This window comes from Equus caballus, chromosome 8 (genome assembly GCF_041296265.1).
Source record: "Equus caballus isolate H_3958 breed thoroughbred chromosome 8, TB-T2T, whole genome shotgun sequence".
Taxonomy (NCBI): domain Eukaryota; kingdom Metazoa; phylum Chordata; class Mammalia; order Perissodactyla; family Equidae; genus Equus; species Equus caballus.
Window position 1 is genome coordinate 41953650 of NC_091691.1, and position 12955 is coordinate 41966604.

Below are 12955 nucleotides of genomic sequence, written 5' to 3' on the forward strand. Positions count from 1 at the left end.
TTATTATTCCCCTTTTTAATGGTGCAATGACTTCTGACTCCCACTACACAGAGTTAGGCCAAACTTCCTAGGTAAGGGCGCCATCAGAAGACTGCCCTCACTTCAGACACCAGCCACAAGTTCAGGGGCCCCAGGACCACCTACACTTCTGACCAACGGGCTACAAGTTCAGGGGTTCCCACTGCCTGCCCAGGTTCAATAATTCACCAGAACACCTCACAGAACTCAGGAAAGTGCTCTCCAGTTTTATAACTTTAGTTTTACTGTAGCAAGAAGGAAACAAATCAGGACAGCCAAAAGAAGAGACACCTACGGTGAGGTCTGGGAGGGTCCCAAATGTACAGCTTCTGGTGTCCTCTCCTTGTGGGGTTAGGATGCATCACTGCCCTAGCACATCAATGTGTGACAATATGCAGAGTATTGGCAACTAGAGATGCTCACCTGAGCATCGACGTCCAGGGTTTTCAATTAGGATTTCACTCTGTAGGTGTGATTAGTTGAATCACTGGCCACTTGTGTGAACTCAATCTCCAGCTCACCCCTCCCGTCCCAGAGCCCCAGCCTTCGAATCACGTGACTGGTCTTCCTATGTGCCAGTCCCCATCTGAGTAATCTCCTCAGAGCAAACTCTCAGGGTCCACCCTGAATGATAAAGGCATTCTTATCACCCCAAAATTCCAGTGATTTAGAAGTTACCTCGTGGGAACTAGAGACAAAGGTCAGCCAAATTCTTTATTATGCAAAGTACAGATTCTGGATTTTGTACCATATATAGAAAGTTCTTCCCTTTTCTAAGATCATTGCAAAAATAAATTGCCACAGGACTTCCTCTAGTAACCAAATGATTCCCTTTTTTTCCCAAATACATTTTTTGGTCCATCTGGAACTTATCCTAGTTTACAGGATACAGATTTAACTTTATTTCTTTTCCTCAAACATTCATTAAATAAACTATTTTTCCTCCACTTATTGAAACGCCAATCTTATCCTATACTGAATACCTGTACGTACACAGCTCTATTTCTAAACTTCTTAGTGTGTCCCATTGATCCGCTTTTCACGTGTTCATACCACACAGCTTTAATTACTGTTGTTTTATAATTTGTTAATTCAAATTAATATCAATAGCATATTTCTTAAACTTCTACAAAACATTCTTTTGGAACTGGATTTAAAGTCAAACAACAATTAGAGGTAAGACGCCCGTATAGCTGTCAGATGAGTAGCCAGCATCCTATTGATCTGGCTTGTGAGCTGGTTAGCAGCTTAGAGTGGGAATTGATTCCAATGAATTCACTTGCTTTATATGGCAGAATTGAAGGTCACTCACAAAATTGTGCTCCACACACTTGTCTTTTGTAAGAAGTTACCCAGAATCCCAAGGACAGTTTTCACTGCTTTGGAAACAGCCAGCCAACTGTAGCTCCTGTTCTCCTCAAGTGCAGGAGGAACATTCTAGGTATTTGGCCTTCCCAAAGGTCAGTTGTTGAACGGGTTGGGTACATATTTTCCCCACTGCTTTCCACCTCCTGTCCACCTTGACCTGGGGCTGAATCACTCACTTTCTCCCAGCAGAATCAATGGGCTTCCCTCTGTTCCTGACAAAGATGGGTCTAAGTTAGCCACTGGGCCTAAGTCAGCCAAACTGGGTCCAGTGCTGGCAGAATCTAGTTCTTTGGTCATCAACCCTGGTATTTTCATCTTCATACTGGACTTTTCCTTTAGACTAGCCAAAGAAAATTTGTGGAATAGATCACATATTTGTGGCTCTCATAGGTAAAGCTTTGTGAGCTTGTCTCTGAACTGTGCATGAATTTCAGACCCTCCTTCTACAGCACCATCTAACAGGGTGAGCTTTAAGAATTGCCACTAACAGTGTCAAAATGCCTGTCTTATCCTATCTTTCCGTCTTATTTAATTTTCATATCCATTAAGATTTAAAGGCCGTGGAATATACCCTTCAATAGAAACTATGGTCGTTTTATTTATGTATATATGTATTTATTTATATCAGATGAGGGTCAGATCCATTCACTGCTGAGCACCGAGCACTGGAGATAGAGGGATGCAGGTAGCAGAGGATGTGTGCTTCACGAAGGCTGTGACTGCCCAGGGCAGACAGACGGGGGCCAGGCACTTAGAAAATGACTTTTATGGTTTTTATGGGGAAACTGAGTTGACAGAACTCAGGCTGTAAGTGAACCCATGAGAATCTATAAACATTTGATGGCTTTCTCTCTCCCTCTGTCCAGAGAGGATCTGAGATGACTCAAAAGTTTTATTGACAAAAAATTCCCAGTAAAGTAGTATACTCACAAATAAAAAATCAATAAAATGCTATTATACATTAAATTGTAATAATGGATATTATATACTTGAATATCCATTTTGCTGTGGCAAGATGGTTCATAAAATACGAAGCCTTTTTGCTAACTCAGGCACAGCAGAACTGGAGAACAAATATGCCAGAACTCTTGGCTTATAAATTCAAAAGGAAAGCCCCAGGTGTACCTTAGAAAAAAGCGAAAAGGAGAAAAGCTGGGTGGTGTGGATATTGAGGTAGGGTGTGCTAGTCTACCCTCTTCTGGGCCCAGAACCCATCTCCTGGCTGCTGGGAACAGCAGCTGCCTCACAGCTGGGTCCTTGCCTGGAAACTCCCCTCAACACAGGGAGCTGCCTCCCTTGAGATTTGCATCACTTCCGCCCCCAGGAAGTGTCTTGTGGCCAGTGACTGGTTGATGTGGAGATACACAAGCCCAGCCCCATTGTCTCATTTGGGCTGACTCTGAAGGGCTGTCCCAGCTCCCATTAGGACAGGCTGAAGCTGCTGTTTCCAATGCACTGAGGATCAGCTTCTCTTCCAGCCTCCAGTCCTGCTTTCCTCACTTCTAGAGATTATCTTGGAGAGAGAGAAAGATCCTGTCTCAAGGACCAGCCCAACGCTCAAGGTAGGACCAGAAGATGCACCATCAGAAGATACGGCATGGACAGCTGATGACACAGCTGCAGCTCATGAATTTTTACCATGGAAGTTGCGGTAGGCAGAATTCTAAGATGCCCTCACCAACCCCCAACCCCTTCCTAGCCCCTGGTGTACATGAGTCTTCTCCCAGATATTCAATCAAACACCCATCTAGGAACTGCTGTGGCGGCATTTTGCAGATGTTACCCACATACACCCACATTACATTACACCCACATGTAATTAAGTTTCTAGATCAGTTGGTATCAACATATCGAGATTATATGGGGACAGTGAGGGGAGTGGGGCGCTATCCAATCACAGGAACCCTTTAAGAGCAGACAGTTGTCTCCATCTGGTTACCGAAGAGGAAGTCAGAAATTTGAAGTACATGAAGGATTTGATGTGCCCTTGCTGGCTTGAAGACAGAGGGGTGTATGTGGCAAGGGATGTGGGTGATATCTAGATGTGGAGGGCAGCTCTCAGCTAACAGCTAGCAATGAAGCCAGGACCTCAGTCCCACAACCAAAAGGAATTGAATTCTGCCAAGAACAAGAATAACTTCGGAAGTGAATTTTCCCCAGAGCCTCCAGACAAGAACTTCACCCGGCCACTACCTTGATTTCAGCCTTCCCCGAGCAGAGAACCCAGTCATGCTGCGCAAGAATTCTGACACACAGAACGGTGAGCTAATAAGCAAGTGTAGCTTTAAGCCACTAAGTTTGTGGCAGCTCATTATGTATGCAGCAATGGAAAACAGAGGGAACAATGAAACAGGAGGGCTCAGTTCCTCCCCACCCACACAAAACTGCAGGTAAGTGGGTCCTTTTGACAGCATCAGCTCCTGGGAGAAGGGGGGGCGGGTGTTCCGAAGGTGACTAAAATTGAAAACTCACTGGACCCGATTAGATTTATCTGAGACTAGACTGAGTTTTCAAAAAAAAAGACAGAATAAGGACTCAAGTTAAAAATTAATAAAATGAAGTTACATTTTGACACTTCTGAATCCACAATATATGAAATCTATACTCACTGTTATTTTCATTCGGTTGTTAGAAGTGTTGAAGAAGTTCCTTACCCTATAGTTTCTACAGGACCATGATACATTTATTTGGTTTTGTTGCAGACTATTCATGGAGAAGTAGGCACCTGTGAAGAAGCATTTCTCCCCATGCCCGGATCTTCACTGAAATATGGACTGAAAGATTTTAAGGGAAACATCTACCAATTGCAACATATGGACCTTATATGGATCCCGATTCAAACAAACAAAGAAAAAATTATGAGATAATTGGAAAATTTGAACTCTGGTTGAAAATTAACAATAATTTCTTAACATAAAATATTCAAAGGTATGATAATGGGTACATATACATGGATATAGATATATACATATATAATGAAAGGTTTGTGGGTGAAATAATGTAAAATCTGGGATTTGCTTCCAAATCATCTGGGTAGGGGTGGGGATTAGTAGGTTTACAGAAGATGCAAATTTGGCCATGAGTTGATGACTGTTGAGTCTGGGGTGATGGGTGCCTGGAGGTTCATTATATTTGTTCATTATGACAAATACTTACTCTATTTTGTGTTTTTGAAATTTTTCATTAAAAAGTAAAGAAGCCCACTTTCGCTGCAGTCTGATTTCGATGACTGAAACGGCAGCCAGGCCACGCCTCGCTGGGAGCTCCTCCGAGCGCCTCCTCCTCGCCACGCAGGAGCTGTTCCACGTGCAAGAGCCTTTCCCTCCGCTCCTGTCATTCCTCTCAAGGCTTCTTGGCAGAATTCCTACTGCTCTTATTTAATATCATCTCTCTTTACTATTTCTGAACTCCATTTCATGCTTTTTCTAGTTATTCTCAACAAAGAAGAAACTGGAAATTCACATATGCTGAGACTGAAAATCTTGTTGCTGAAAGGGCATACAGAAATAGCCCGAGGAGTAGAGCTCTTCCCAAGAAAAGCTACTGGGGAAGGATTTCTGCCTTGTTTTTCTTTAAAATAAGGTCATTTAACATAAGTCTGAGGAAAGCATAGTGAGCCACATTTCATTTTACTGTTAATTGCACTTGAGCTGAGAAACAGAAGTAATAAAAGCATTTTCTTTCTTTTTTTTCAGAAGAAGTTTATTTAAACAATAAGATGCTTGACTTGAAGGGAAAACTATCTAGGATTCCTTTCTTTGAGAGTAATTTATCCCTACCTGAAGACAGATTGCCCTACATATAATGGCTACATATAAAAAAGCTATAAAATTGTTCTTGGTTTTACAATGATAAATGAAAAACATTAAAACTCTCCAAGTGAACACGGTATGGAATAACTTCCACGTTTTATTGTTGTTGTTAAATGGTGAACACAAAATAACTTACTAGAATAAAAAAGTAAGAGCTGAATGCACATGCTATTAATGGAGAAAGGGGTATTTTCACAGAAGCAGTATTTTTCCCCATCCCATCTCCATTTGATGTTGATCAAAACATAGCATTGGCCATTTAGGGAAAAAAAATCAATATGCTTGTGCTTATACACCAATTACTTTATGTACATCAAAGGCATGGGGAAGGGAAAATGAAAGAATAGAGAAAACTGTACTGCAGTAGTCAGGATGTGGTGCAACCAAACTGTGGTTTTCTAGTGGAGAATGTCCTCTTGGTCTGAAGGAACAGAGTTCTGGAGTAAAGCACAGGTTTCCTTTTTAGTATACACCTCCTGTCTGTTGCTGGAACATATCAGTTGTATCTTCATCCTCCATTTCCAACTGTGCAGGTGTGCGTGCTTCCTTGATCAGCTGCCTGTCAAGTCAGAACCCGATCTGCCTCTGACAAACCCTGTCGTTCCCAATAGGCTTTCATTAGCTTACCAAACAGCATATGTCTCAATCTTAAAGTGCACCACAGAACCATCCTGCCCCGCCACCTTCAAATTAACATGATCATGGTTCTCAGTCTTGACTCCTTCCTTGGGCTTTTCATTGGCCATGGCGAGCCCTGGAGTCTCGTCACTGCCGCTTCACAAAAGAGGTGCCAGGCTGGCACCAAACGAGAACACAGCAGCGCCAGGAGCAGCTGCAGGAGGAAGCGGCAGCAGCCAAAAAGCATTTTCTAAAGTAAAAAATAAGTCCCTTGAAAGCGTAAGTTTAATCTGTTAAAACCTGTTAGACCAGAAGATCTTTATTATGGGGTTTATTTCCAGTTGATTAATTGTGAAAAAGCTAGGACTTACCCAGAGAAGCGTGAAAATCCCAGGGAGCTGAAATACCTGTGTAAGATAAAGCTCTTAGCAGGGAAGGGCTTCTCAACACAGCCGAAAGACCAAGACTGCTCATTTACAACAGCATCAAAACGAATAAAATACTTGGGGATGAACTGAACAAAAGAAAGGCAAAAGTTATACTCTGAAAACTACAAAACATTATTGAGGGGTCAGCCCCATGGCCGAGTGGTTAAGTTCGCGAACTCTGCTTCGTTGGCCGGGATTTCACCAGTTCGGATCCCGGGCACAGACATGGCATCACTCATCAGGCCATGCTGAGGCGGCATCCCACATAGCACAACCAGAGGCACTCACAACTAGAATATACAACTATGTACTGGGGACCTTGGGGAGAATGAGGAGGAGGCGGTGGAGGGGGAAAAGAGGAAGAAGAAGAAAGAAGAAAGAAGACTGGCACAGATGTTAGCTCAAGTGCCAATATTTAAAATAAAACAAAAATTTATTGAAAGAAATTAAGGAAGACCTAAATAAATGGAAAGGTATCTCAGGTTCAAGGGTCAGAAGACTAAATATCGTCAAGATGGCAACAGTTCCCAAAGTGATACACAGAGTCATTCAATGCCATCCCCATCAAAATTCTAGCTGTGTTCTTTGCAGATGTTGACCAAATGGTCCTAAAATTCATGTGGACATGCAAGGGACTCAGAATAGCTAAAATAATCCTGAAAAAGAAGAACAAAGTTACAGGACTCATACTTCCTGAAATCAAAACTCACTATAAAGCTACAGGAAACAAGACAGTGTATTATTGGCATAAAGGCAGACACATAGGTCAACTGAATTGAGAATTCAGAATTGGGAGTCCAGAAATAAACCTTCACATTTGCTGTTAATTGGGTTTCAACGTACGCCAAGACCATTCAGTTGGGAAAAGAATAATCTTTTCAACAAATGGTTCTTGGATAACTGGATAGTCACATGTAAAACAAAGGAAATTGGATGCCCTACCTTACACCACATATAACAATTAACCCAAAATGGATCAAAGACTTAAACTAAAACTGTAGCACTCTTGGAAAAAATACAGGTGTAAATCTTTGTGAATTTGGATTAGACAATGGTTTCTTAGATATGACACCTAAAGTATAAGCAACCAAAAAAACATAGATAAATTGGACTTTATCAAAATTAAAAAGTTTTATGGTTCAAAGGACACCATCAAAAAAGTAAAAAAATGCAACCCACAGAATGGGAGAAAATATTTGTAAATCATATATCTGACAAATGATTGATATCTAGAATATATAAACAACTGTTCCAGCTCAATAATAAAAAGACATATAACCCAATTTAAAAATGGGCAAAGGATTTGAGTAAACACTCTCCAAAGGAGGTACGCAAATGGTCAATAAGCACATGTAATATGCTCAACTTCATTAGCCATCAGGGAAACGCAAGTCAGTACCACAATGAGATACCACTTCACAGTAAGATAGCTATAATCACAAAGACAGAAAATAAAAAGTGTTGGCAAAGATATGGAGAATTGGAACCCTCATACATTGCCAGTGGGAATGTAAAATGGTGCAGCTGCTGTAGCAAACAGGTTGGCAGTTCCTCAAATGGCCAAACATAGAGTTACCATATGACCTAGCAATTCTACTCGTAGGTACATACCCAAGAGAAATGAAAACATACGTCTACACAGAAACTTGCACACGAATGTTCACAGCAGTGTTATTCATAGTAGCCTGGGGGCTAGACGACCGCTTCCGAGATGGCTCACTCACAGGGCCAGCTATCTTCTGGGAGCTCAGCTGAGTCCACGGGCCTGAGAACTTGGGTTCTCTTCATGAGCTTCTCCATGCGCCGTTGAGTTTCCTCACAGCCTGGTGACAGAGTTCCAAGAAGGGGGAGCATCCCAAGAGACAGAAAGTAAAAGCTGTTGGTTCCTTAGGGCCTGGGACTAGAAACCAGTACTACTAATTCTGTTGCATTTTCTTGCTCAAGCAGTCACGAAGCCTAGATTCAAGAGTAGGAGCCATAGACCTCAACTTTTGATGAGAGGAGTGTTAAAATTTTGATGCCATGTTTTATAACTGCCACACCCCACAGTAACTTCCAGAGCTTGGATGAATCCAGGTATGTCTGAATCATAGAGTTCAAAGTATTAAAAATTCTGCTTTGCATTTCAGACGGGAGGGGTGAGAGACCCTGGGATGGAATAGTGCGAAAGCTATTTAAAATATTTTTAGTTAGTATTAGGAGGGGTGTTTGTTGCTGCTATATTACCCTGCTCATAATCAAGATCACTCTGAAAAAAATATTTGCACTGTTTGTGGTGCATTTCAATGATATTTTAATGCTGAGTTTCTGGAGGTGGGAAGATCACTTATAATAGAGATGAAGCTATTAAAAGAACAAATGGGAGAAGAGCTTTTTTCTCTTTTAACAGCAGATCTGAAGACAGGACTCGCCATGAGCTCATCTACGCTTCAGTTTCCACGGAGGAGAGCAGTCTCTCTATTGCGGGCATGCCTTAACTCAACATCAAGTTATGCAGCTGGGCTTTCATCCCGGGGCTATAAACGAACCATTAAAACCCATTATTATACCTGACAGATGGAGCATGTGCCAGAATGACTCAAACCTGGGAGTACATCAAAATGAGGAGTCAGGGCTCCAGTCAGCTGTTGGTTTTAAGATGGAACAGAATCCAGCCCTTTTCCCATTCTATTCTGTCATTGTTCCCCAAAGTTGCTGCCAAGATAGGGAAATTCCAGCCATTGTCCACATTCGTTTTTGGGATCTTGGCGTTTGATACCACTAGAGATGAAAATCTGCACAAATCACAGCTGCTGAAAGGGAGGCGTAAGTGAATACAACTCAGTAAACAGCATCTTGCTACCTGGATAACAGAGAAGCTCTGGAGGGAAACTGGATTCTGTGGCTGGAGCATCACTACTGAAACACACTGAGTAGGTCCTGGGTACATTCTTTTCCCTGCAGCACTCATTAACAAGGAGAACACAGTCATTTTTGCTAACCAAGCTTATTTTCCAGAATAACGCATCCTCACTGGGATTCCCAAGAGCCACCACCCTGGACCATGCCGAGGTGACCCCACACGCGGGTGTCAGAATTTCCTTCCTTGTTAAGGCTGAATAATATCCCATTGTATGTATAGACCACATTTTGTTTATTCGTGGAGGCATTGATGGACATTTCAGTTTTTTCCACCTTTTGGCTATTATGAATAATGCTGCCGTGAACATGAGTGTACAGGTATCTTTTCGAGCCCTTGCTTTCAATGCTTTTGGGTGTATACCCAGAAGTAGGACTGCTGGATCATATGGTAATTCTGCTTAATTTTTTGAGGAACTACTATAGTGTTTTCCACAGCAGCCGCATTTTACACTCCCACCAGCAAAGCACCAGGGTTCCAATTTCTCCACATCCTTGCCAATACCTGTTATTTTTCTGGGGGATTTTGTTTTATGACAGCCATCCTAATAAGTGTGAAGTGGTATCTCATTGTGCTTTTGATTTGCATTTCCCTAATGACTCATCATTTGAGCATCTTTTCATGTGCTTATTGGCCACCTGCATATTTTCTTTGGAGAAATGTCTATTCAAGTCCTCTGCCCATTTTCTAATTGGGTTTTTTGGTTTTTTGTCTTTGAGTTGTAGGAGTTCTTTACATGCTCTGGATATTGATCCATTAACAGATAGATGATTTTCAAATATTTTCTCTCATTCTGTGAGGTGCTTTTCACTCTGTTGATAGTGTCCTTTAATGCAAAAAGTTTTAAATTTTGATGAAAGATAATTTATCTATTATTTCTTTTGTTGCCTGTGCTTCTGATGTCACATCCAAAAAATCACTGCCAAATCCAATGTAATGAAGATATCCCCCTCACCCTACACTCCATCCAGGCATCCATACTGCACTACAGTACCTCATTTGGTCCTGGGCTCTTGGGTGGAATCCTAAACTATAGATCCTTCCCTACTTTTTCTCCTCATTCTGCAATAATTGGCCCTGGGGCCATCCCAGCAGGCTTGGGCTGGGCAATTCATAACGCAAAATGGCTGCAATGTCAATGGGAGATAACGGCTCCATATGTCTTCTCTTTTATTAAATTCTTTGCACTTTAACAAAACTCTAGCTCAGAGAACTGTTGGCAGGAATTTGAGGTATGTAACAACCCTGGAATGGAAAATATTTTTAATAGTCCTTGTCGATATTCTGCAGATCTCAAGTCACACAACAGAGGCCAATGCGGGGGGGCGGGGGGACCGCAACGCTGACTGGCCCCTTGGCAAGGAGAGGAAAGGCACCATCTCCTTCCTGACTCCCTTTCCGTAAGTGCTGTGATGAGACAGAAGGACTCTGTGGTCAGCACTCTAAGCACTTTGATGGGTTATATGAGATCAGAGACATTGAAATCACCTTCAAGGAACCAGACAGAAAGGCAGAATGACAGCGCAGCAGGAGACGAGCCTGGAGCAGACAGACAGGGTTAAATCCAAGATCTGGCATATGCCGTCTGTAAGCACAGCCCTCTCTGGGCCGTAGCTTCGTGAGACAGGGATAATGACACTTACTTCACAGACTCCATCAGGGAGTGCTACATACAATTAGTTACATATGCCCTGGACAGCATTCAGCAAATGACAACTCAAAAAGGGCAAAACACCACTAAACTGCACTCTTTAAAATGGTTAAGGTGGTAAATTTTATGTTATGTTTATGCTACAGACTGAATATTTGAGACCCCCCCCCCCAAATTCATATGCTGAAACTCTAATCCCCAGTTTGATGGTGTTTGGAGGTGGGGCCTTTGGTGATTAGGTCAAGAGGGTGAGCACCTCACGATGGGATTAGTGCCCTTATAAGAAGAGACAGGAGAGAGCTTGCCTCCTCTCTCTGTTCTTCCCCACGTGAGGACACGGTGAGAAGACAGCCGTCGGCAAACCAGGAAGAGAGCCTCACCAGATGCTGGATCTGCCAGACCTTGATCTTGGACTTCCCAGCCTCCGGAACTGTGAGAAATAAATGTCTGCTGTTTAAGCCCCTCAGTCTGTGGTGTACTTGTTCCAGCAGCCCGAGCTGACTACGATAGTATATTTTACCACAACTTTTAAAAAATCCAAACAACAGCGCTAACCTTCTGGCTTCCTTTCCTTGTTCTTCCCAGATTAAGACAATTCATTGGGGATAACACCTGGCTCCTCCCCTTGCATTTCAGCCAGATGTCACAGTGTCAGGGAGTGCAGGCCTGGGTCTCCTTTTCTGGAGCAGCGATTTAATCTTGTCCAGTCTAGGCCTCTTTCTCATCCTACCACACGAAGGCCCAAAGTGGCAGTTCTGACCTAGACCACAGCAGAGTTGATACAAGGCGTGAGAATAAGCCCATTGTGGGCCTTGCGATGGGAGGAGGCAGTGGCTGAGCCTGTAAGCCCGAACATACACCAAGACCCAGACCAAGAGAATCTGTCAGCCAAGAAGGGTTGCCACCATTAGTGCCATCGCTGGGTCACATGGGCTGGCAGGAGGGAGCGGGCCTATCATCATCAGGGGAGATCACCTGAGAATTCCCAGGACGCAGTTAGCAGAGAGCACTCCAGGGCCAGCAGCCTCTTCCTCGCCGGTGGCCCAGTCACACTTGCCTCTTGGCAAAGAACGGACATGGGCCCAGAGGCTGCCAGACAAGTGACTGTAGCTGAGCCTCAACAGATGACCCACCCCATCCTCAAAGAAGAAAAACAAATTTGCAAAGAAAGAATGGAGATGACATCTCCCACAGATGGAGGCCCTGCCCAGGAGCACAGAACCTTGGAGCTGGACAGCAGGGTCTTGGGGAGATGGCGGGGAAAGCCGTCAGAAGCTATCTCCTGTGGAAGGAAGCTAAGAGGCAGAGAAGCAATGTGGAGAAGGTGGAAATGCCAGCAAGAAAGAGCAACAGGGCTTCAAGGGAGTTCCGTGATTTTGTGAACAATCTGGCAGCAGGCAGGAAGCAAGCACAGAAAGTCCAAAACGCCACTGACTCAGGGACGTCTCCAGCTGGTGTGACTGCGGTAAAGCAGAGCTTCCATTCCCACCTATAGTGAATTCTTTAAGAAGATATTTCCAACATGTGGCAACATGGATGAATCTCAAAAACATTATGTTGAGTAGAAGAAGCTAGACAAAGGAGTACATATGGTATGATTCCATTTATATGAAGCTCAAGAAGAGAGAAATCAATTCTAGGGCGGGAGAAATGTGAGCTGGGGACAGGAACTATTGGTGGGGATTGGCTGGAAAGGGAACATTCTAGGGTAATGGGAACGTTCTCTATCTTGAACGGGTGGTGGTTACCTGAGTGTAAAACTCAATGAAATCTACACATTTTACTGATTTAAATTATACACCAATGAAATTAACTAATAAACACACACTTACAATTATGTCCAAGTGTACAAAGTATTGTGCTAAGTGTCTATAAGCTACAAGCATAAATCAAGCAAGAACCTCCCTGAGGAAGTGTAGAGCAGATAATAGTACAAACAAGATAAGAGACATGGTCCTCAAACACTATGGTGCAAGACAGCCAGTGATAACGTCCCTCAGAGAGGTCGGTACAAAGTGACGTCAGAGGCAGGGGAAAGAGGATGACGTCCGGCTGGGAGAACTGCGTAGGGCTTCACAGAGGAAGCAGCGTTTGAGCTGGACTTTGAAGGAGTTGTGCAAGAACATTCTAGGTGGAAGAAAGAACAGAATGAAGGCTGGGT

The 12955-nt window shown here is 43.1% G+C and overlaps 1 pseudogene; it reads right to left on the bottom strand.

The window, feature by feature from the left end:
• Positions 1 to 5113: 5113 nt before the first annotated feature.
• LOC100059594 (small ubiquitin-related modifier 2 pseudogene) lies at positions 5114 to 9590 on the bottom strand (annotated as a pseudogene).
• Positions 9591 to 12955: the final 3365 nt, after the last annotated feature.